Here is a 24,814-nt window from a genome sequence, read left to right as displayed (position 1 = left end):
AGTTAATCAGAGTGAAATTTCCCAGTGAAAAATTGCTGAGGTGAAAATATGTTACTCGGCTGGGTCAAAATAAATGCGAAAAGTACAGGCACCACCTCAAAGCCCACTTACTCTACATAGACCTTCCTTTGATGAAAGGCAGTAATGTTGAATGTACGTCGGTCCAACAAACTGAAAGAGGTTATTATTAGACAAGTCCTGTACCTGCTTCAAGCAATATTACCCCAGGTTCTTGCAATTCCATCAAACATTAATACTGTTAGGTGGCTTTCATATTGATCAAAGCTATAAAATGAATGATACACTGCTCCGAAAAATGTATTAATCAGCCTCTTGTTGAAAATATCCACCATGAGTAAAATCAATAGTTTGAAGCAAAAGCACATTAATATATCCCAAGTCGATACAATGGTTGTAGGTTTCATTCTTAATTAGCCTACAATTGAAAAAAAATATTCTCAGGCATTAAGACAGATGTTCTGTAGGTAAAAGATTATCCTCCTGTAAAAAGGATTAAGGGGTTTGTTTGTTTTCCCCCAGGTGCCAAACAAGGATGAGAAGTTCAGAAAAGGCGTGGTCCTCTAAATACAGGCTTTTTGCATCACTATATATTGTAGCGACGACTGGCTAGTCAGCCACCACAGCTTGTTCATAGTTAATGTGTGTTAGTGTGTGTACTTCTGTGTTTTACATACAGCGAGTCCATGATTGGACTGTTAGTTGGCAGTTATGTTTCAGGAGGACTACACGCCCAGATTTGCACATGGGCTGCATTGTGAGTATTTACGGAGCAGAAAGGTCCAGTTCCTGAAGTCGTGTCGGCCAGTAATCCAATTCCGCGCCTGTGTTTGAAGCTGCATTTGCTGTTAATTGCATGTTAATAAAGGAGCACAATGGCATAAAGATCCGCCTGGTCTTTTCTGCGCCGAAATCACTGCATTGGTGCCAGAAGTGGGATGTCAAATTGAAGAACTTTCACACCTTAGCGAGAGACAGCCAGAGGTGATGAGGGACTGGAAGAAGATGGCAGCGTAGACAGCCACCCCATGGCAAAAGAAAGGACTAATGGTGAAATAACAAAAACGTTATCTCATGTGGTGTTAGCAGAGCCTGCGGGCTGATGGCTGGGGACCGTGGAAACCCTCTGCTAAGCCTACTGAGCCCTGCTGGCGAGTTGGTGGCACGGGGTTCGACTGCTAGCTATGGGAGAACCGGCAGAGCAACCATCCCACAAACCACAGGTAGGGGGAACCGCCAGATCCAGCACGCCAGGCTAAGGAGCTTGAGCTGCGGGGCCATGCTTTTAGTGGAGAGGAGGCCAGCACACCTCGCTATGGCCTAGCTAGGGCAGGGAGCTCTCTGCTAGCCTCAGGTACACGGGGAAGTGCACTGCTCAGCACAAAAGTGCTGCAGTTTGAGAGAAAAGGGAGCTGGCAAGCATGCCTGGCATGGTTTAACTTCATCACGGAAGTGGTGGGCCAGAGCTGGCAGGAGAGGAGCATCAACCTGGCCGTGCCCCTGGGAGGAGAATGGCTGCAAACACTCCTGCACATCAGCAGCAACGAGCCCCCTCTCTACAGAGAGGAGACCCGAAGAGACGCTGCGCCTCCATGCAATGGATAATCCAACGAGCCTACCAGCAGTGGGTCAAGTGAGAGACAGCCCGGCCCTCCGCACGTTCCTGAGGGACTACGTCCAGTGCACTTGAGGCAACATGTGCGCATCACCCGCCCAAACAACGTGAATGGAGCATTGGCCCTTCAACGGAGGAATTCAACAATGAGCGCACTGACTGCAAACACTCCCAGCAGTGCGTGGGGCTTGGAGGAAAGGGCAGGCAGGAAGTGAAGTCAGTTCCAGCCAGGGTGGTAACGGCTCCAAGGCAGGACTTCTGGTACTGGCAGTGTAGATAAAAAGGTCATCTGTGAATGTAAATGCAGGCCGCAGGGGGGCAGAGAGATGCACAGCTGCCAGGAAACCGGAAGCGCCCCGATGGAAGAAGGCTGGGAGTAGCATAGCAGCGGCTGGCTAGTCAGTTAGTCGCCGTAGCTTGTTTATAGTTCATTTGTGTCAGTGCGTGTACTTCAGTAATTTACGTACAACTAGTCCCAGACTTGACTGTTACTTAGCGGTTATGTTTCAGGAGGATTCGCATATGAGCCGCATTGTGAGTATTTAAGGAGTGTGACATTAGCGCTCGCGGCCAGTTCCTGAAGTTGCGTCGGCCAGTTCCAGTTCCCTGCTTGTTTTTGAAGCTGCATTTACTTCGCATGTTCACAAATGAGCGCAACAGCACAAAGAACTGATCCTCCTGGTCTCTCCTTCGCCGAAATCGATACAATATCATTTTTAAAGAACACTCCAGAAGTAAAATAGATGGTCAAAACCTACACCTGTTCTTTTAAAGCATTTTTGTTATGCACCAGCTCTCTCCACAAACAGGTTAGTCGGGGACTGAGAAGGTGATGCTAACCAGGGAGAGATAAGAGGATGCTAACACACAGTAAATGTTACCACAGTGTTATTGTTACCCCCCCCCCCCCCCCCCCCCCCATCAAGCCAATTCACGTCGCTAACAGGCTAACCATTGCACTAAATGCACTTAGGAGAAAGCACACAAATGGCCTGTCTCCCACGTCCAGTTGCCAGTTCTTACGAATCTGGATGACGCGATGTGAGCACTATTCTGTTTAAAATGTAGATTTTTAATTTATTTTTTTAGACAAATTTTTTTTTGCAGACATTCATCTGCCTGAAATGCAGATGCTATATCTGAGCAAGCCCCAGACACTTGTACCTCAGCACTTGAGAACGATTTAGGCAGGACCCATGAGCCATCAGCGAAGATCTGCGGTGACGGTGGGGGTGGAGGGGATTGGGGGGTGGTGGAATTCTCATCGGACCGTCTGGCACAGGGGTGATACTGGGGAGGACTACTGAATTATACAGAGGGGATGTACAACTGCGTTTTAATCTAGTCATGCTTCAGTCCTGATAAAAGGATTCTCTCTATCTTTCCTTTCAATTTATGCCGTCATCAATCATACATGTCACTTCCTCTGGTCCTGGGGTTCCTGTGGGAGGGGGTGTGGGGGGTCCCCAGGGGGAGCCGGGCAGCCCCGGGACGCAGATGCTGTTGAAAATTAAAGATGGAGAAAGAGACGGAGGTGTAGGAGAGTTAATGACCTGAACCGGGATAGATATACTGCCACATTAGCAGCAGCAAACATAAAGATACGCAATTAGCAAAAATACAAACATTTCTATGTTTTAAATGCAAAATTGCAAATGGTCAATCATCAAAGTACTTCTGCTTATTTCTAATGTTATTTGACAAATAAATGCACTTTAATGAAGTCAACTGAGAGGGGAGAGGGGAGTCCATAGTAGATGGACAGCATATTTATTATGAATTTTGAAAAAAATACAAAAAATCTACAGTATATGAGGCACAAATGTTTTTTAAATACAGTATAAATGTGACAGGGATCTGTTAAAAAAGGAAAATCATTATCAGTGCAATGCTACGAAACCCCTGTAGCAAAGGACAAACAAACAAAAGCACCAGACCTTATGCAAAAGAAGTGCCATTAAAACACTGAGGGTACGTGTTCTGTGCACTAATGAAGAGGGTCTTAGTAACAGGAAGATCTGACAAAAAAAAAAACATAATATCCATAGCTGCTGGGCCATTCTCAGTGAACCCTTAAGTACAGCACCAGCTGTTTGTGACCACTTCTCAAAAGCGCAGACAATGTGATCCCACGTGATCTCTGACACCGCACGATCACAAGCATGCACTTCTGTCACCGTTCCCTCTCCCAGCCCCCGTACTGCTACTTTCTCTGTACAATTACCTGCAATTGTCCTCAAAAGCTTTTTGGTGTCAACGGCCCTTTTGCCATTGCGGTAACGGAGATAATAGGTCCACTGTGTAGGCTTTCAAATAATAAAAAAAACCACCCGTCCTTTGATGGAATCGAGCTAATTCTGGAAAACCTAGGAATTAAGGCCGTCCCCGCCCAGCAGATTATTTTTATTTTGTTCTGGCTACTGAGAAACTGACGTGCTAATAATGTTACTTTTTACAACTCAGCCCCCAAAAAAGATCTAGCTGACAGATTTGCTGAAGGGCTGATATTATGCAAACAAGCTACACAGTGAGTAATTTGTTCCAATTAGCTACTAATTAAATCCATCAATTAAGTACAGTCGCACGTGTCTCCTGGCTGCTAAATGATCGACTGTGAGTTGCACTCCAGAATGGTGTGATGTACAACGCTGTTGTCCCTGTGGTGTTTAACCAGTGCTCTGCAGAGCTGGGATTTGTACATTTTGCCCTTTGTAGCAAATTACTCTTTTTCTAACACTAGGAAATATTAGTCCCCTGCGTTACCTCTTGTAAGCCTGGCCAAAATAAAAATGCTGCAATAGCGCAAAACAAGCACTGGGTCACCCTTACAAAGGAAAACAGTGGTGTTGAATCATCAATATTTATCAGATGCAAAAGGTATGTCATTACAGAACAGAACGTTGTTCTGAAGAAATTTCGGATTTTTGGAAAAACAAAACAAAGACATCATTTTTTCTCCAATGCAGGAACATAGACTAGAAATCGGTATAGGTTTAAGATTTTGACAAAATAAATGACACACAAATATTTGTCTTCAGTTTGTCAAGAAGCTAAATCAATAATGTGTTATTTAACCAGTCAAATCTATATTTTAAAAAATAGGGACACGTGTCAACTGAAAAGCCATTATTTTCTACATTGCCTTTAAAATCTGAGACACATTTGAAAGATTTTGAGCTTACAGGTTACATTTGTGTTAATTGGCAGTAAGTCTTTCATTACTTCAGCGTTCCAATTGTGGAGTCACTTAAAGGGATTTTCTGAGAACCCTTTAACTAAAGGACTCTTATCCAGAGAACACTTAAGTACTCGAATACGAGAGAGATTCACTGCTCAAGCACACGTGAAGAGTGGCGATAGATAAACGAGAAAAAAACAAATCATTTTTTCTCTCTCTTCATTTTCTTCTATACCTCTCACCCTCCTTCTTTCTCTCTGAACCTTCCCACTCTGTTCTATTAATTTAAGCATACTTTACAGGCTCTGAGAACAGAGAAAATGTTAGCGAAAGCATAACATACTAGTAATAGAAGTACAACCACGTTTTGACAAATACAATTGGACAGTAATTATAATAATGATAACTGTAACAGAAAATAATTCGATATACCAATGAACTGATTATCAAGGGAAACGGCGATTCTGTATAACCGAGCTGAAGATGAACAGTGGTGAACACCTCTGTTCAACAGCATATTGCAGGATGCAGAAATGAGGACGGCGTTAAAAAAAAATCACCTGTTTTGGACCTCTGGGAGTGAGAGAGAATCTGATTTACCCCATTGTGGAATTCCTCCAATCTTCAATAAATGTTAAGCAACAAACAGGCTGTCACAAAGATATCACATAACACGATAAAGGAGTGCACTGAAAAGAAACACAGGGCAAAAAAAAATCTTTCTTTTTTCTAAAGGGATTTGCCAGCAGATACAATGCGACTGTAAAATGAAATGCTGCAAGGGAGGCTGTTTTTCTTCTTCGTGTAGAATGGATTCAGAACTATGCGTTAGCCTGAGGGATTTGCTCTGACCGAGAGCTGCAGAATAGCCTGCAACGACAAAAGGGGATGCTGCCGTCAGATTTTATTTGAACACATTGGGAATTTAGCCAAGTCGAAATACACAGAAGTAACACGGCCCAAATTAAATTCATGTTGCACATGTTTATTACAATGTTTGGTGCGAGGCGAAATTCGGAATGTCCGAGTAGCCTAATAATTCAAAAATTAGCCTGCTTTCAAAGAATAGCCTCCACGCACGTTCCAGGATCGCCAGGGCCCTTACTTTATAGGCCTGTATTTTTAAATATTCATACGTAACTTTCAGTTTCACAATAAAAGCGTATATTAATCATTTCCAGAGAGCCATCTGCGCACTCCACATCCAGGCTGGCCTAATTCCGGAAACAATAAATAGACATGAACATTGCGGGAAAATTGGTCACCTGCTGGTTTTAGAGGAGGTAACAGATAATAAACATATGTCCATATGTATAGATCCCAAGTACTCGGTGTAATGTGAATACATTGTGTTGTTTAAATTCATAAATATGTTCGCAAAGCTGACATTCTCATAAAAAGTGCAATGAATCAAATGAGGAAAAGTACCATCGTGTGATCACCAGGGAAAGGCTGTATATGCGCACACCTACGCACAAACATGATGACCTTCACCCTCCATTTTTTCAGCAGTGGTTTTTGCATGTATTCACCTGCTGGACTGTCATGCAAATTAATCTGCCAGATCTGTCGGAAGGACAGAAACAATTCTGTGGAATACTGTAAAGAAAAGAAGGGAGGAGGTTTCTTTTGAAGGTGCGATGCATATTGACAGTCAGTTTCACAGCAGAGTATGTAACGCTTGGGGTTATACCTGAGTATGAGGAATAATTTAAGGGAACGGAGCTGTTTGAAGTTTCATGTTTAAAGATAAGATTTGCGCTCATTTCCATTTTGCTCACTTGCAGTAGATGTGGGACAAAGAAACCCTTTCTTGCTGTGTTCCATACCACAATGACACCCACATACTCTATATTGCATCTAACAAAATGTCATTTTTGAACACCATCTACATGAAAAAGAAACTATATTTTACTTCAGTGCTTTATAGAAGGACAAGGTAGCTGAAACACCTCTATTTGTTGATTCAATAAATATATTTGGAATGAAGGGAACCTTGGGCCAGAATACATTGTTCTTCTGCATTTTTACGTATTCCACAGATCAAGACCAAGCACCACATTTCTTTTCCAGATACACAAACTGGATGCTGCTTCCCTTTTGAGAAAAGGATTTTGAGGATAGATGACCTAGAGATCCCTGGCATCAACAGATAATAAAAAAAAAAATTATAACTGCACAAACGCCATGAGAGTCTTGACTTTAATGGCACAGTACTCATTTGTAATTATCTCCTGCGATGGGTGGTGGGGGCGGGGGCGGGTGAAGACAGCGCATTGTTCAGACTTTGACAAACAGGGAGTCAATATGCAAATAGACCTGCGCAAACTTCATCACATCCCCAAGGGCCTCCGAGACCACAGCCTTTATGCCGCCGGGGGCCAGGTGTCGGCTAAGTCACGCCGCCAATCAATCTCCGCGGACCACGCGACTGGCCACCGCGGCACTCGGAGGGGCAGGGAGGAAGACCGGGGTTGATTGGGGTTTGTGGTGGGGGGGGGGGGGCATGAGATGGGGTCCAGGGTGAAACTGGCATGCCTGTGGAAGGAGAGATAAGAGAAGGCCTGTAGCTCCCAAGGCTAAAACCCTGCTTATGCATGGCCTCTCTCAACGCTTCAGAGATTACATGGCCTGCCTAATAGTGATATTGGGGGACCCCCCCTCGCCCCCTCTTTGTTCTCATCCATCTGCTCCAATCTCACAAAGCCCCAGAGGAGGAGGCTGGGGTCACTGTCTGGGGTGGGAGGTGGGGGAGGGGTGGTGTTTTGGGTTGGCGAGCCTGGGGGTGGGGTCTTTGTTGATCTGTGCCATGAGAGTATTCACATACCTGCACGTGCAGATTTCAGTGTTTTTGAAAGATTATTTCTTGCAAGTCTTCCTTTTTGCAAGTCTATTCCAAATTTTGGAATTGAGATTCAAGAGATATACTGAATGGCTAACAGAGCCACTGGTAGCCGCTGGTGACTTTTTTTCACCATTTTGTCGAAGTAATTTTGTGATTGCTCTTTACCTGCTCCTGGCACACATCTACAAAGATGTGCAGAGAGGTTATGGAAGGCATGGAATGTCAAAGTTTTGATGTCAGAGCCCTGACTGCCACATTCGACTCTTCATACCTGGAGCAGTGTCTCAAATACAGTGCACAGGGGACAGAAGTGAGGGTGGAGCAGTGGCTCAGATAGTGTACAGGGGGTAGAAGTGAGGGTGGAGCAGTGGCTCAGATACAGTGTACAGGGGGCAGAAGTGAGGGTGGAGCAGTGGCTCAGATGGTGTTCAGGGAGCAGGAGGAGAGAGATTATGGCTGGAAGCGTTCCAGCTGAAGAGCAGCTGAAGTTGTGTTTGAGGAAAAGTCACTCGTAATAAGAAAGAGTGAGAGAGAAAATGAGGGCAAAAAGAAGGTGAGGAAATAAGAGAATTAAATGAAGTCAGAACTTTAACTGAATCCCAAGGCCTTGTAATGGAATGACGCGTTCTGAATTTACAACCCTTGAACAATTAATCCAATTAATCAGAGTTTTTCAGACATGTATCAAAAGGTGCTTTCAACAGCCAGGAATGAAACGTGTTTGTACAGATCTCTGAAGTATTCTGCCCTACATGTACATAATCCTGGTGACCAACAAAATAAGGAGCATTATGATGACCTTAAAGTTCAGTTAAGGGATTCAGATAAAGTTCCAAAGTGGTGTGACATCAATGCAATCTTTTTTTTTGTGACGACTAAATTCTGTCATACATTAATGGTGAAAAGCTGCTATGTTGTAAGGAAGAAATCTGTACTGACAACAAATACCAGTAACTCATGGGTGTTATTTTACACTATGTCCACAGAGCTCACATTAATCTGAACATATTTTGGCAGAATTCTGACATTCTTGGTGAGTTATGTAATCATAGAAATGTTTGAATTATCACTAGTTGCCACGTTATTGTTATCGTTGCAAGCTCTGCAAAGGCTTCATTGTCTGTTAAAAGCCGAAGAGACAATGACACGGTGAAATACGCAGTAGTATGTCTTCATGTGTCACAGTGACACATGACAATATTCCGCACAGACTGATGGGACATTTTTGTGCCAAGATGGCATAAATCATGGCGTACTGATTTGAATGTAACATCAACGAAAATTAAAGCAGCTGGCTTGTCACGATTTACAAAAAACACAAAAACCCTAAGCAAAATTCTACATATAAAATATTTCTAATGACTTCCAGGCTGCTTTACTTGTCGTCACACCGCCAAACCGGTGTGTTAACCGGGAAAGCGAAACATAGTCCAGCGTTTCTAAATAATTCATCCGTGGTCACGCAGTGTTCAGGCTGCCATTATCAACATTTCCTTTGATTCTTAATTCGACAAGACTGCTGGAGCACCTTTCATTTGTGTATGCGTGTCTGTTTAGGGCGCACCTCACTCAGAAAACGGGATTTGACAGCGTTTGAAATGGGCAGTAAAAGCCGAGAGAAAAGTGCAATAAAAAGGACCCTTTTTGTAGTAATTTCTCAACAAGACGGATGAGGCGCCCGGCGCGGTCCTTGACAAACGCGAGCCGCCCGGTCTTGTGAATTGAGTGCGGTTTATTCATCATTGTTTGCAGGATGCCGCTGAGCCTTTCTCAGGAAGCTTATTATTGAGCTGAAAGGGAGCTGTCAGCCCAACACCAGCCTCTACATTACAGCTCGTGTCAAATGGCTTCACCAAACTCAGAACAGACTGCAGGCGAATAACGCCACAAACGCCATCCTTTCTCCAGATAGGTCCTCGTGCATTACGGTTCATCAGCTGCAGGGCCAGCAGCACACGCATAAAAGGATGCTCCTTGTGAAAATGTCACCTACACCACTGTATGGTAAAGATCTAAAAATGTATTTCATTTGCGATCAAACACGAGTAAATGTTACAAAATAAGTATATATTAAGAAATGAGTAGTAAGTAACACTAATGTTGGCATCACCATGGCCAGATGAGGCTTTGTACAGTAAGGAGACTCTCCAGAATAAATGGACTTTAGTAATGTATCTGTTTAAGAAATATCCTGAAAATATTTTAAAATATGGGCTGGAACATGTGCAATTCATAGGTTAAGACATGCAGACTATTTTGACACACAGTTGAAATATTAGCCGCATTTCCCCAAAATGACTTGAGGTATCACATTATTGAAATATTCATTACAAGCCAGTAACTGTCCAGATGGAAGCACGCACATCCAGATTTCGGAGGGAGGACATTCATGTGCCGAGCATCGGTCTTGAGCAATCGTTTAAAATAGACACGCATGAGGGGGAACGGGGTGGTTTCCACAAGAAATTTCTACAAAAGCTTGAAACTATTTGGGTCAGGCTGAATAGGGGAGGAACACGCTCAGAAAAATAAAAATGTGTTGCTTCCTTTGGGTTCCCATAGGGGATTACCCACCCCTGCCGTGTGCTACTTCAGCACAAACAGTTTGGACATATGGCCGGCCTCCTATGAGGTGCTATTGGCACACAATGGTCTGGCTTCACGTCGCCCACTGGGAACAAAGATGTCACCTGTTTGAGTTCTCAAAGCTCAGCTCCCGACCAATTCACTCTTCCCTAAAAGGAAATATTGTGCATCGCTCCTATCTGTGTCCTGGAACTGCTCAAGTTATGGCCATTAATGACCCTCACAGAGATAGACCAAGGGAAGCATCCTTATCACTCGACATAAAAATGTATCGGATCCTGCAAACCCAGCCATTTCAATGTACATTCCCCGTCTTTCTGAAACATTCAAGGTGACCCATTCCTTTAAGATGGGGGTGTGCCTCATATCTGGCTGGGGGCTTTATAAATATTTATGGCCACGCCACGGTATTTGGCACATTCGGTTTGCTTAAAAGACGCTGGTTTCTGTTTTAGTGTTGTCTGCTGTGTTATTTTAAACACTGTGGGCGAGGCTGTCTGGCCTCGGACAGAAATAAAGGCGAAATAAACATTTACGCGTGCAACGAGATTATGTTTACCACAGTGCTTAAATTGTCCATGTTGTTGTTGTTGTTGTTGTTGAAAGGCTTGCTAACCTTACTAAAATCTTGCTTTATTGCCCTTTGGTTTCGCAAAGTGTTTTTTTCTGGTCACTTCTGACCAACAGTGTGCTTGGCCTATGGAATAACAAATAACACATCATCTAATCTTAAATTCTGTGAACAGGTAAGAGAAACCACAACAGTGTATGCATTACTGTGCCACACCATAGCCTTCTCCATGGAATTAAATAAATAAATAAATACAACAGTAATTTTCTTTTTATACCAACATAAAGTTGAAGACAGAGAGCTCTGCATACACACAGAAGAGGCCCAAGTTCAGGCCATGCATACCACAATTAACCTAAAGCAGGATATTCAATGTTACTGCTCCAAAGGCTGCCGGATCACTGTTGATTTCACGATAAATAAAATCAAAACAAGAAAGAAAAAAAAACTCTTATCGTGCCAAATTGCCTGAACTGAAGTTTGTCTAAATGGTTCCACACCATCGCCTCAACGATTTCGAATCACAGCCTCAGACAGCAGGTGCTGGAACAAACAGGCTTTGGTGGCGCGCTAAATTGTCACGAGGAGAGTTACTCGATCATATTTGCGGAGAGATGGCAGATTAGCCCGGCAGAACCGGGAGCAGACAGGCTGCCAGGCGCAGAGGCGGATCCGCTAATGCCGCGGAATCAGTCAGGGAACAAACAGACGTTGTGTTCGGTCTGGGCTGAACCCTGGAGGGCCTCCGGGGCCTGGGATGGGGGTGTGCCGAAATGCTATCCGTCCTCCCCGCGAAAAGATAGATGGATGGATGGGCAGACAGAAAGAAGGGTGAGCCAAAAGAAGGACAGAAAAACCAAATCGCTGACTCTCACTACATAACTCTACATGTTAACTCTAACACTATGTTGGGTCCTGGACATTGGGAAGGAGTCAAATTCATTGTTCGTTCATTTCAATTCATTATTTTGCTCTCTGTTACAGGTACCCTGTGTTTTTTCATTCAATGAGGGAGTCTTTCCTGTACTTTATAAATACATTTCTTAGAAAACAGTAACAGACTTGTGGGCACAGGACTGCAAAGACAACCAGTAGTCTTGAACGTTAATGCGCGCTGAACCTCAAGGCTACCCACAGTGATGTCATTGAGGAGAGCGGGAAACCGGACCAATCGAACACCCCCACTCTGGAAAGGTGCACAAGCTCCACCTCAATCAGGCTCCACCCCCTGAAATCTCCCCGAGCTGAACTGTGCCGCATTCAGGTGGACGGAAGAGTCACGGGTGGCGAGGTCGTGTGAGGGTAGAGGACCACAAGGCCCCGGATATCTCCCGGGGTCGCGTGGGAAACGCGGTCCAGCCGTCCCCCAGCGTGCCGCCCGATGGCGAAGGGTGTGCTCGCCGCACCTGGTCAGGCGTAAGACGGATGAGCGAGGGAACTGAGGCGGAAATGCCAGGAAAGAGGGGGTCGGAGGTCGCGCTGAAGGGGGGGGGGGGGGGGGGGCGTACCCACACGAGACGTGCCGCTGTTTACGAATGCGCGCGCCAACCTTTTGCTTTCGCGACCTTCACAGAAGCACAAGGTGGTTTCGGCAAACGTCCGACTCGATTCAGAGGCCTGCCACTTATCTTACCATCCCTCTGACATGAGCTGTGCGCGCTCCGAGCAGCAGTGCATCAGGTAAATGTGACAAAAGGAAATGAGAAATTTAACTCGCTCTTTAAATGGGAGGCGGCACAAAAGCTTTCACAAGGAACAGCACAACAAACTAAATACAAATTAAGCAATAAGAATGAAGAATATCGCATTCAAATATTAAAGAGAAAGGATAAAGTGAATAAAAATTATAATACAACAACTTAAGAACAAAAACAAAAAACAAGCAAATGTTGCCAAAAGTTATTCATGAATAAAATCAAAAACACACACAAACAAATGCCTTTGACCAGTTTAATATCACTGTACAATAAAAAGCTCCACCCTATAATTCCTTTAGAATTATCCATCCAATCAGAAGCTCTGATGTTGCCGAGCAGTCCTCACAAATGGACAGTAAACTGAAAAGCTTGTTTTGTCACCCATGAAGGCTTTGGATTATGACTAAGATTTTAGTCAAAGCGGAAAATTACAGGAAGGTTAAACTTAACTTCAGCAGGGCTCATACAAGCAACGACAGGAATGAGAAAAAGCACTAAAAACAGGGCCCACGTCTTACTTACTCAATGGTCTAAGGCACAGTGTGTATCCTCACAAACGCACACGCGTGCAAGGTGCCAACAGAGCACGCTCTCATTGCATCACCGCGGTATCATTCCAACACGTCTCCATTTACACAGGTCCTGAACATTATCCTAGGGGTTCTTTGTTTATTTTACCTCTTTTTTTTTCCCTGAGGCTTACACAATGGGCACCATGTCATATATGTGTGCGCTGTGTGTTAACACCGTGGCTGTCAATGCCAATCAAGCCTCTGGAGAGGATGATGCCTCTGTGAAGTGGCCCCTCGTCAAGGCTTCCATTTTCCACTTGAATGCCTTCAACACAAAGGCCATAGCCCAGCGAGGGGGGGGGGGGGGGGGTTGCAGGGAATAAGGTGTGAGGAATAGGGCTCGGGGAGTGGGGCTCACCGCCAGGCCAGTGCGGAGGAAACGGTACCTCTGCAGGCAGCCCCCGCACAGCCTCAGACGCTGCCGTCGCCGCTCGCCAACACCAACCGCGGCGCTTAAAAACCACATCAATTATTCAGCGGCCTTTTTTAATCGCATAAAAATTTTACGGGCGGCGGGCTGGGATGTTTGTCCGCGTTTCGCGAAACTTTGAAGGCTCTCCTGCAATGATGCAGCGGTGCAGTGAGCGTGCTCCCTCAGTTAAAAAAAAAAAAAAAAATGGAATTCTCTGTTCTTTGCAGTCACTCATTGTCTGAACCTCAACACTGACATTTGACACGCCCTATGGGACTGAACCAGAAGCTAGTGGGGTGCTAGAGCCCTGTCGTTCTTTTCCAGTACTTTTCTTTTGCTCGTTTCCTCAAGCAGTTTATGTTATAGTGGAACCCTCCAGTCATAATACTCCCAAACAGATACGATACACAGTGAGGTGAGTTTAATGAAAACTATATTGTCCCCCTTAACGTCTTTTATTTATGTGATGATCAATATTGTTGTTATAATGTTGTAAATAGAGGAGTGTGATATTGGGTTGAAGATTGCCCTGGTAAATTAAAGATTGCCTTACCCTGGTCTCACTTTGTTTTAGAAACCCAGAGTGTCACCATATCAGCCATTATAATGGTCGTTAAAAACTTCTGGAAGCATCTAAAACATTTTTGGCTACTCATAAAATTGAAAAGAACCAGCTCGTTTTAAAAAAATCACCTGTGTGCAAAACACCCAAAGAAGCAGATGCTTCTGACGTGTATTTTTTCCCTGGAGGAATGATGGCACATATTTTGAGAAAGTCCCACCTGCTTCAGCTAGTGATGACTTCTTAAATCGTTTACATGCAAGAATGGTTTTTTATGAATATCCATGATAGGGTGTATTGACTTTAAGCTAATTTACTGACTACATCTGACATCATACAGTAAGCTAACTAACTTTAGAAGGATCTTCTCTCCAAAATGAATGACAAATGATTGACATGTGGAATGTGAAAATCTGTCCTAGTAAGTTCACACAAAACACTTTTTTTTGTAGCAGGTTTATCTATAACTCTGAGGACACTAAATCAATAATGAGAAACTAAATGCATTTTCAGTAACTCTGCTTGTCCATGGCTTACTTTGGAAATTCCTCTCTTTTTCAATCAATTTTTTTTGCTGACATCACAAAAAAAGAAGAAAAAAAAGCAGCCTGGAGGAGTTCAAGGGATTTTTTTGGCTTTAACTCAAAATCCCATAACATTACTGCCACTAAATCAAGGACATGGGTGACTCTAAATTCAGACAGTGTGCATGGCACAACAGAATCCTGCAAAATGGTGTTTTCATCACAAACTGCAGGGCTTGCGAACATTCTCAGGGCCAAGTGCGGATGTGAAGCTATTCAGCTGACGTACAGATTTACAAGGAAGAAAAACTATTGCTCCAGTAAAAACTCCCCTCCAAGGATTCGGTTTGTCCCCCATAAATATTGTGGCATTTCAGTGATTTCTTTCTCGCCTTAGCCTGTGAACGGCCACATTAATGCTTGTGTGTGCTGGCGAGTGTAGAATAAGGTCTTTATCAGACCCAGCCTCTTTCTGCAAGGACTAATTACTCTAGACTTCAAAGGCAATACTAGACTACTAGACACGCTGCAGTATTGTTTATTAAAACTGGATAGAGATGGGAGCATTTATATTTAGATACAAATAATTGCCTATTGCCTTTTTTAACTCTCAAAATGTATTTTTCTATTTGCTTTGAACACGATTAGACTAACAATATAAGTCAATATCAATGCCTGCAATTAAAAAAGGGGAGCAAAGCAAAGGTGGAGATACTATAAAGGCTGGATACCTGAGATACATACAGTAAGCTCCATAATGTTTGGGACAAAGATTTTTTTCTTGATTTGGCTTTCATTGGCACAACTCTGGTCCTCACGTTGACAAATGGCAATTTCAGACTCCAAAGGCAATCAAAAGACTAGAATCAAAACTAGATACTGAAGCTGCCTTATACCTGCACCAAGGAAGCAAATGAACACACCTCACTAATCAGCAATACCTGTGATGCCATTTGTCCCAGACATTATATGATGCCCTCAAATAGGGGGGGGGGGGGGGGCTATGTATAAAAAGTGCTGCAATTTCTACATGGTGAAACCAAAATGTATTAAAAAATACCCTTAAATAAAAGCTTAATCGTATATTGTTTGATTGCAAATCTAAATTGTGGGGTACACAACGAAATCAAGAAACAATTTACATATATACACATCACTGCATATATCAATTTTTAACAATGTGCTGCCCATTTGCTGAGAGGCAGAACATGTGGCTTCATGGTGCATTATAGGTACTGAAGACCGACAGGGACTAAGTGAAATGGAGTACACGTCCTGGTTTGAAAATTAAACGCAAATTCTTAAATGTCTCGGGACTGCCAACCATATGTGCTTTAATGACTCATATACAATTCCAAACAAGTAATAAGCAAGTTGCAATAAAGAAAAATTGTTGAAGAAAATGGAAATTTCTCCACTGTGAATGGGTTCCTTCTTTTTCCGTATGTATTTCTACACTCTTAGATAAAACGGTTTTTCACTTGTTTTTTGTCACTTGTTTTGGTGCCAAGTACAAGTCCCTTTGAAAGGTTCCTCAGCAAAAAAGTTCTACAACCCCCTGTAAAAAGTTATATGTGTACTGTCTTTGAAGGGCTTTCTCTATTGAACCATTGACAGAGGACATTTCTACTGGCAAAGGGCTCTTCAATTAGACAAGATTCAATACAGAACCATTATCCAAACAGAAGATCCCCTTCAAAAACCTTTTTTCCCCCAAAGAGTACAGCAAAAATGACACTGAAGAACAATACAATTATTTTCTGTCTGTCCACTAAATCCATTGGGTAGGTACGTAGACACGTTGATTTTTAAAATATACTTCATCGTGTAGTCCTTTTTCAAATATTGCCTTGTAAAACAGCAAATGAACAAATGAAGAACAAACATTTCCTGTTTGATCCCAAAATTGTTTGACATTTTTTATAGCGATTTTACAGCAGATTGATAGGCCGAAGCACAGCTCCATTCTTGATTAATATGAGCTGCGTTCGTAGTTTATGGGTGCAGGGTATTTAGCATTCACACAGCCTCCATAAACTAACCTTGTTTGAGATGTTTCCCTTTCCCCCATGCATATGAATGAGAAGGAAATGTTTTGGTCCAATTGCACCTGATTTGTGAAGGTGCATCTCTGGGCATTCCTTGATATCTAACACTGCCACAGCTCTAGATCATATGAATAAATTGAGCAGTTTCTTTGTTAGAGTGCCATTTTGTGTCAGTTTCTCCAATTTCCTTTATATTTAACCTTTGCGTGAGACAAAAGTATTCTGTGTGTACCAATGTAATATGCTTTTGGTGAATACTTCCTCAAAAGATTTCTCATGTTTTAACGTCCTGTACTGGAGGTGAAGAGTGTAAGTTAATTTCTTTCAGTGCGTGAATTTGTTTCTACCTGTATGGTTCCCTTTAAAATTGTGGGTTTAAACTGTTCTGCTAGTGGATAAACTCCATGGCTGGATGCTCATGTCTGCTGTTGAAAGGATCTCATTTTGTCCTCCAGAACATTCCACATTCATTAAGGACTACACCTTTGAACTTCACTCTGCATTTGACTTTTGGACCTTTGCATCTCTGAGATTTTCAGCGTATAGCACGCACTATATGGATGGTCTTCAGTTAAGTGAAATCTTGGAATGGAAATCGCCAAGATCATCCCCCTCGTGCACAGGAGGGGACAGCCTGGGAACTAGGCCTATACCTTACGGCGTCCTCTGCATTGACTATATCTAGACTATATCTATGTAACTATATATAGTCCACTGTCAGTGAAGTTCTCTCTCACTTGAAAAAGGATTCCTTTGTTCAGTGCAGGGTTTGGCCATTGGCCAAAAACATTTCCTTCTCATTCATATGCATGGTGAGGAAAAGGGAAACATCTCAAACGAGGTTAGTTTATGGAGGTTGTATGAATGCTAAATATCCTGCACCCATAAACTACGAACGCAGCTCATATTAATTCGAGGACAGAGTTATGCTTCGGCCTATCAATCTGCAGTAAAATCGCTATAAAAAATGTCAAAATAAGTTTGAGATCAAACAGGAAATGCTGATCTGCTGAATTCAGAAAAGGACTAATATGGATGTCTGATTCCTTTATCCAAGACCCACCGCTGGCTGCACTGCAGTGACCTTTTAACAAGGCAGCACATGGCCGCATTTCTACAGACATAATATACCGTATCGTATTTCAATGGTTACAAGCAAGTAACACAATTTTTTTTTTTTTTTTTTTTTACTTCGAAAACTGACGGCTATTTTATTGGAAAAGCCTGTTCATCACATGATGCCTATTCTTTTAAGGTTCGAGTTAAGACGTCACTTTCAGTTTATTTCAGCTGTCGATTAATGGGAATAAACATACTTCCATTTGACAGACTAATCAAGGTATAACTACTGATACTGACTGAATCTTCTTCCAGCCTCACGAGCAAGGCGAATGTCTTTTAATCAAGACGAGGAACATTTGATGCAGCCAACACTTCAGTGCACCCCACACACTGGACTGTTTTAGCCCCAGTGTCCGGCGCCTGTTGGGTTCGCGCTCCAGGCGATTACACGGTGCGGGGACAGATCTCGACTGACGTAGCGTCATAATTAACTCGGTATGGGAGCGAGGCGAGTTATGCGTTCCCCATCTCGCCGCGCAGCCGAGTAATTGGCCCCTCCATATGCGATACTGTAAAACTGTGAAACAAAGGGTTCCCAGAGGCCCAGTCACTGACCCTCCCTGACCCCACGGAACAATGGCAGACAGGAAGCATTTACATATGTCGGCTCTTCCCATGGGGCCGGTCTAGCAGCGCACCGAACTGTTGCCATCACCCCGGCTCCGGCTAACAGCAGCCATCGCCAATGAGAGAGAGAGAGAGCGAGAGCGAGGGGGGGGGGAGGGGAGAGGGAGAGAGAACCCCTCCACATACAGTATTCTCACACTAACTGCCTCTCAGAACCCTGGATGATGGGTCAACACAGTGCCATATGTTTAATGGACACGTGGGGGGTGGGGCGGGGGAGCATTTTTATTTAGAAAATATAATATTTGAAAATATTTTCATTGCAGAATATTTTCATCATCCAAAACATGAGTAGTATGTAAATAAATGATTAAATACAAAAACCTTTTCTGTCCGGTCTCAAGAGGATATATGTGCTAAATGTAAGAGGAACAGGAAAAATGAGGTGTGGACAAAATGATTTGTTAATGTTTGATTTCTGCATCATTGCAGAGCCTGGTTAATCGCTAAAACACATTGAGAAAGCTTCCTGATACTTGACAATTAGTACTTATAGATGCTTACAGCTCCTTGTTTACAGTCAACAACACATTATGGCTGTAGAGAATTAATGGATGTAAACCATCAATTATTTAGCAGAACAACAACACGGTGGGTTTGGGCCAAAAGAAGACCATTGTGGTCATATACATTATGTTTAAAGTTTTTTTTAAGTTTATTTAAAGGTTATTTAAACCTTATTTAACCAGTCACAGTTCAACTGAGATATAGAATGTCTGATCAGGGAAACTTGGCCTTCCTGAACATAAATTAAGCTATCTTCAAACAGTACATCTGTTTCATGACATATAGCAACCAGCTGTACAGTGTTTAATTCAGATGGTAAGAAGCATGGATTCTTAATTTATTTGTCTGTGTCTATCACACACAACAAACACAAACAGTATGTCTCATATACCAAGTGCCAATTCATGTTTCATGAATGCTAACGTAAAACAGAATGAAGCACCGTGGTTAATCAGCCATTCCAACTTGAAGGTGCAAGTAAAAATTCCTATTATGGCGCTTGTAATTCTAAGCTAAAGTACAGTCAGATACTAATACAGCTATCCAGTGAACTATGTATGCCCCCTGTGTAAGGGCTCATCAATAATGTAATTTGCATTATATTTTACATTACATTACATTTATTTAGCAGACGCTTTTATCCAAAGTGACGTACAAAAGTGCATATCATGGTCATAGGACAACTACAAAACACAGATTCAATAAGATACTACAACTTGCAGTAGTTACTCAGTAAGTGCCTCATCTTTACTGTCTCCAGAGGTATAATATTCTTATTTACTTTGTGCATATCAATAGCTCATGATCCTGTAACAATCCAAAATATAAGGTTGTTGAAATGGATAACATCAAGCCATAACGAAAAAACGCTTGAAACAAACTGATTTAGGATGATAAGCACTGTCCTAAAAGTAAATATTGATCACTCCGCCCTGTTTTCAGCAATCTGGCCTGCCGCAATTAATTGAAACATTCATTACCCTCAGTCTGAGCACCAAACTCCTAAACGAGAAGGAGCTGGGGCACAGAATAGATTTCGCAAACAGACAGATCAGAGAGACAAAGCAGTACACGCCTGGAACAAGTGTTAATTGTTCCCAGAGTCCATTCCCTCTCATAAAAATGCAGTCGAAAGGCAGATAATCTAATTTCAATTGACAGCAACCCGGGCCGAACTGCTCATTTGGCAAACCGTGGCACCACCGTAGGGAGGTTCTCCCCGAGGTGTCGGGCCCCTGGAGCAGATGGACCTCACCGGGTCTCCGCGGGCCCTGCCTGGCGGGCGGGGACGGTGGCAGAACCTCGCCGGAGCCGCGGTGGGGGTGGTGGTCGTCCAGGTGGTAACCGCCCACCCAGGCCCAGCTGGACGAGCACTGTCCATCTGACGCCTCACAGAATCGATTCACTTTCAGCCACCGCTTTGCATTTCAATGCAGCAACAAATGATGCACTGTAGCCCGGTCTATCGTGGCGAGAGGGCGGACATAATTATGTCGCGCGCGTTTTATTGGGTCCAGAATGATACTGGGACTCTGCGGGGCTTAATTATGGCACTTAACTCATTGGTCTTCACTTTACAGAATTTCACCCATTTTTAAACAGATCTCATCAAAACAACTCCCAATGAAAACAGTCGCACGGTTTAAACAAATAGTTGTGGACAGCTGAAATATTTCAATTACATGACTAAATACATTAGTAAACAAAACATTTTTTGAAACATGCAAGTGGCAGGTATTTAAATATTAAATTGAGCACACAAAAACGGAATAATTATAGAGAATAATATTATGGACAAGACTACTGTCTGCAGAGTATTGCGTTATTAGTTTTTTTAAGGGTGAGAGACATTTTTTGCAGAAGAAAATTAAATGGATACAAAAGGACACTCCAGCGGGGAAAAAATGGTGCATTATTATTATTATTATTCTGAATTCAGTTTCATCTTCAAAACACTTTTGTATTGTAATATGTATTGAAAAAGATTGAAAGTAAAAATGAGATTTTACTTAATGTGAACTTAAAAGTTTGAATTAATTTCAGTACCGTGTCTTCAACTGGACAAATGATAGATGACTAGAAATCATAACCTAACCTTAGTTACATACTGTATGACATCAGACTCCCATATAAATGAAAGGATGTTTCCCAGCAGTGTGAACAGAGTATGTGAGGTGAGACAGCTGAGCCGGTGAACAGCTTGCCAGTCAGTCTCGAATACAGTAGAGAGTTGAGATAATTGAAGCCTCTTGTATTTTTACACTCTATTAGGGTCAGGGAGTTCCTAAGTGACCCAATACCCGGCCAACAGCTGACAAGGCCCTGTTCTAATTGTGATTAATTAGATTTTTCCCCGTCAAACCGGGGTCACGTCACCCTCATTGTCCCACCCCCCGTCGCTGGCCCTGGCGTGGGAGGGGCCAGGAGAGCAGGAGAGGGGGGTGAGGGGGGTGAGAACAGCTGCTGACCGAAGACCGTTTTCTGATTCCCATGAAGCCCTTGTGTCTACCACCTCACAGGGAACAGAACACAGGGAACAGAGAACGGGCAGCAGACGTACACCTACACACGCTCACACACAACATGCGTGTATCCACACCTACGCGTGTATACACACACACGTATATAGCACAATCAACGCACGTTCACGCACACGTGTCCAACGATCAGTCTTGGGACACTCGACTTTTGAAGTTTGAAGGTCGGGACGTTGAGGTGTTGAATCTGCTTTTGATCTGGAGGCGATTTTTACAAAGCACCATGATAAAACCATTTAAAATAAAAGGATGGGTTCAAACATCAAACCTCTGGACCATATAATCCCTGTGAATAGTAATATCTGAATCCCAATTTCTATGCTTTGCTTAATATTTTATTAAAAACCAATATGCATAGCAGTCGCGTCCCAGAAACCTGCAGATTTCTCTACCTCCCGTGGCTGAAAGGTAATAAGTAATAAATATGTAAAAGAACCTGCACCCTCAAAGAAAATTTATCAAAGCGCATGCATTTAAAAAAAAAACAAAGTATTTTCCAGGTGCTACTCTGTCCTACTGTCATGGCACATTGTCTTGACATTATTTTGTTTACATATTAGTAATATGAGTACTGATGTTTAAATTTGTGATCATTTTATGACTGTATGTGCTACTCCACAATTAATCCATTATAGACAGCCTGTGATATTAAAACTCAGTTTTCATTCCTATTCTCACACAATCGGAAACACACACAGAACATTTCTAGGTAAATATTCCATTGTAAAACTGTGTTGTTCATGAAAGGAAAGCACAAGACCGATGACTTGGACATAACATTCCCTCTGGATGAGAGTGTTTGCTAAATGCCTGAATTTAAAGGTACATGTGAAAAATGGCATAAAAATGTGAAACCTTTTCATGAGAAATGTTAATGCTTTGTTTTCATCACATCATTGTACAAAGGTTATCAGGGAAAGCAAGAAAAAATATTCCCGTGACATCAGGTCAGTAAACTTACAATGTGTTAGTTAAGCTTCTAATTATCTCCATCTTGTCTCAGGCATTTTGATGTTTTCTGATGTAAACTAGTGCTGTGTAACAGCACCCTCTGGTGTTAATGTGTGCAAATGCAACACGCTAACAACTAAGGTTGCAGGCTAAAAGCAACAGTGCAGGCCCCAATATGTTTCCTAGTTATATTAAAACCTACCCATACATTCTTTTAAATGTAAAGTTCCTATTGTAAAGTGCATATTGGCCAGAAGCACTCAGATACAGTTTTAAGAACTAAATCTACAAAAAGAAGAAAAAAAAAAACAGGCTGTACAAAAAAAACTGCCGTGAATTTGAACATTATGCAATCACAAATAATGTTCGTGCATGGTAAAGTCTTAAGAAGTCTGAGCAAATATTTCACATTTTACCTTGTTGCAACTATCGCACACTCCACGTTTACAGATTGGATTTGTGCTTGTCACTTGACCCAGCGATTTGCATTAATTACGTTCGATTTCAGAACCGTTTTTTTTTCGGATGAACGCTGCCACTGCGCCACTTGAGACGACTTTTCCGTCGTCCCCTGCGCTTCATACGAGTAATAAATAAATGGCTTCGTACCTGACCGCACTTTCTGTGTTTCTGACAGGCTGTAGCAAGCAGAGGAACACACTGCCCCAGACACGCACATTCTGAACAGACAATTAATGACGCCAAGCTGCTATGACTCAACCCTGCCTCAATTCCCCTGAATGAGGGGCGTGTCCGCAGCCTTACCGGGAAACCCTGGGGGGGGGGGGGGGGGGGGGAGTCGAAACATTTATATATTCTTCTTACCTGTAATCGTAAATATTACACTTCCCATCAGTGGCGTCACTAGGGTTGCTGTCTAATCAGACCCCTCCAATCCCCGCCGTAATTTGAACACTGATGAAGGCCACAGTGTGATCGCTCAGAACCCTCTGTCCCTGTGGTTTATGCCTTCATTAAAAACAGGCGTTTTAAAGACACAATTTAATGTCTTTGTTGGTTAATTTTATTTACTTTATCTTCGACTGTTGCTCTTATGTGTGAGTACCTGTAACTTAGTTTACACTTGCTTTATTCTTTCCCTTCTCATTGTGAACCACCAGGCATACCATGATCTTATACGTCTTATATGAAGTTACTAGTATTAGCATTACCATGACCGTTTGGTGCAGTGCTGAAGCCTTGTTTATTGTGCTACCAAGGATTCTAGGCCCCATGAAAAGATCTCACATTGGGCTCCACCAGCACAAAAAAAATCCTATGTTCCTATTTTTGAAGGTCCCCTGTCAGTCAGAGCCCTCGGAAACAACCTAACTTGTTTTACCTCAGAAGCGGCCCCACTTGCAGGCCTCCCACTTTTCATAACATTTCATCTGATTCTCTGAGGGACTGAGCACCCGTTACATTAGATTATTGCTGTTTTAGAGGTCCACTGAACTCAGGGGACATTTTTTTCCAAACCCGTGGACAGAACGCCACAGGTTACCAGTGCTCATCAGCCACACGGAGGGTTTCTAGGCATATACCATCTAAAACAGCGACTCCCCTGAAAGGGACAAGATGCTCCTAAACACCAGCACTCCCAAACCGGGTCCTGAGATTACACATAAACTTGCAGTAAATAATACACTTTAAGGAACCTTTCTTTTATGCTTTTAAACCACTTGAATTGCAAAGACTATTTGAATACTTTAATTAAGGGTGAAATGTATTTGATCAGCGTGGGTCCTGATGAAACCAGGACAGCAAGCAACAGCCATCACTGCTCAAACTGATGACCGACTGCACCCTGATTGGTTGAATTTCTCCAAACGTGCCCGGGAACCTGTGCGACAGACCAGGAAAAAGGCGGGGTTCTCGTCTAAAGGTGAACAAGACGGTCTCAGCTCAGGCTAATTGACTTGGTCCTCCATTCATTTTCCATTTAGTCAGTTCTGTTTCAATGTGCTAGCTCATTTAAAGTTGTGGTATAGCACTGGGAATCTCCAAGGTTAAGAAAAAGTAGTTTTGAAGCTCATACGACCTGGAATTTGAATGTGTTACTATCCCTACTATCCCTGCCTTTACTTCTCTTCACATGTAACTTCTTGAAATTGACCCCTTGTGAAGGCTTGTAGAGCAGCCCCATTAAAAACACTTTAACAAGTTTAACACGCTAACCACGCTAGCAGGAACACTGGAGGAACGCAATTCATATCACCAATCTATATGTAATTGCAAAATAAAATAAACATGTCCCGCGTCCGATTCTGCCTACTTCAAGGACAAGTTGCCAGAAGGATCAGACAGAAAGCAAAAGCGGCATCTTCGATGTGGAATAAACACGCGTCAACGCCAAACTGGCACCCGAGGGGCTACTTTACGTAGCCAGAGGGCTGTTCTCGCCGGTCACCCGCCAAATGAAGAAAGCAGCAGACACACGGG

General features: G+C 42.8%; 1 long non-coding RNA gene across 2 annotated transcripts; it reads right to left on the bottom strand.

The window, feature by feature from the left end:
- Nucleotides 1–2,775: 2,775 nt before the first annotated feature.
- On the bottom strand, nucleotides 2,776–23,113 carry LOC118210747. Of its 2 annotated transcripts, XR_004761908.1 has the most exons (4): nucleotides 22,982–23,113; nucleotides 5,565–5,681; nucleotides 5,372–5,433; nucleotides 2,776–3,133 (listed from the first exon to the last, which is right to left on the bottom strand). It is a non-coding gene; the product is annotated as an uncharacterized LOC118210747 (long non-coding RNA). The 2 variants fall into 2 exon arrangements; XR_004761907.1 differs by having other exon boundaries at nucleotides 5,372–5,681.
- Nucleotides 23,114–24,814: the final 1,701 nt, after the last annotated feature.

Source organism: Anguilla anguilla, chromosome 13, assembly GCF_013347855.1.
Source record: "Anguilla anguilla isolate fAngAng1 chromosome 13, fAngAng1.pri, whole genome shotgun sequence".
NCBI lineage: Eukaryota > Metazoa > Chordata > Actinopteri > Anguilliformes > Anguillidae > Anguilla > Anguilla anguilla.
The sequence above is the reverse complement of the archived record's forward strand: the minus strand, read 5'-3'. Positions and strand labels throughout refer to the sequence as shown.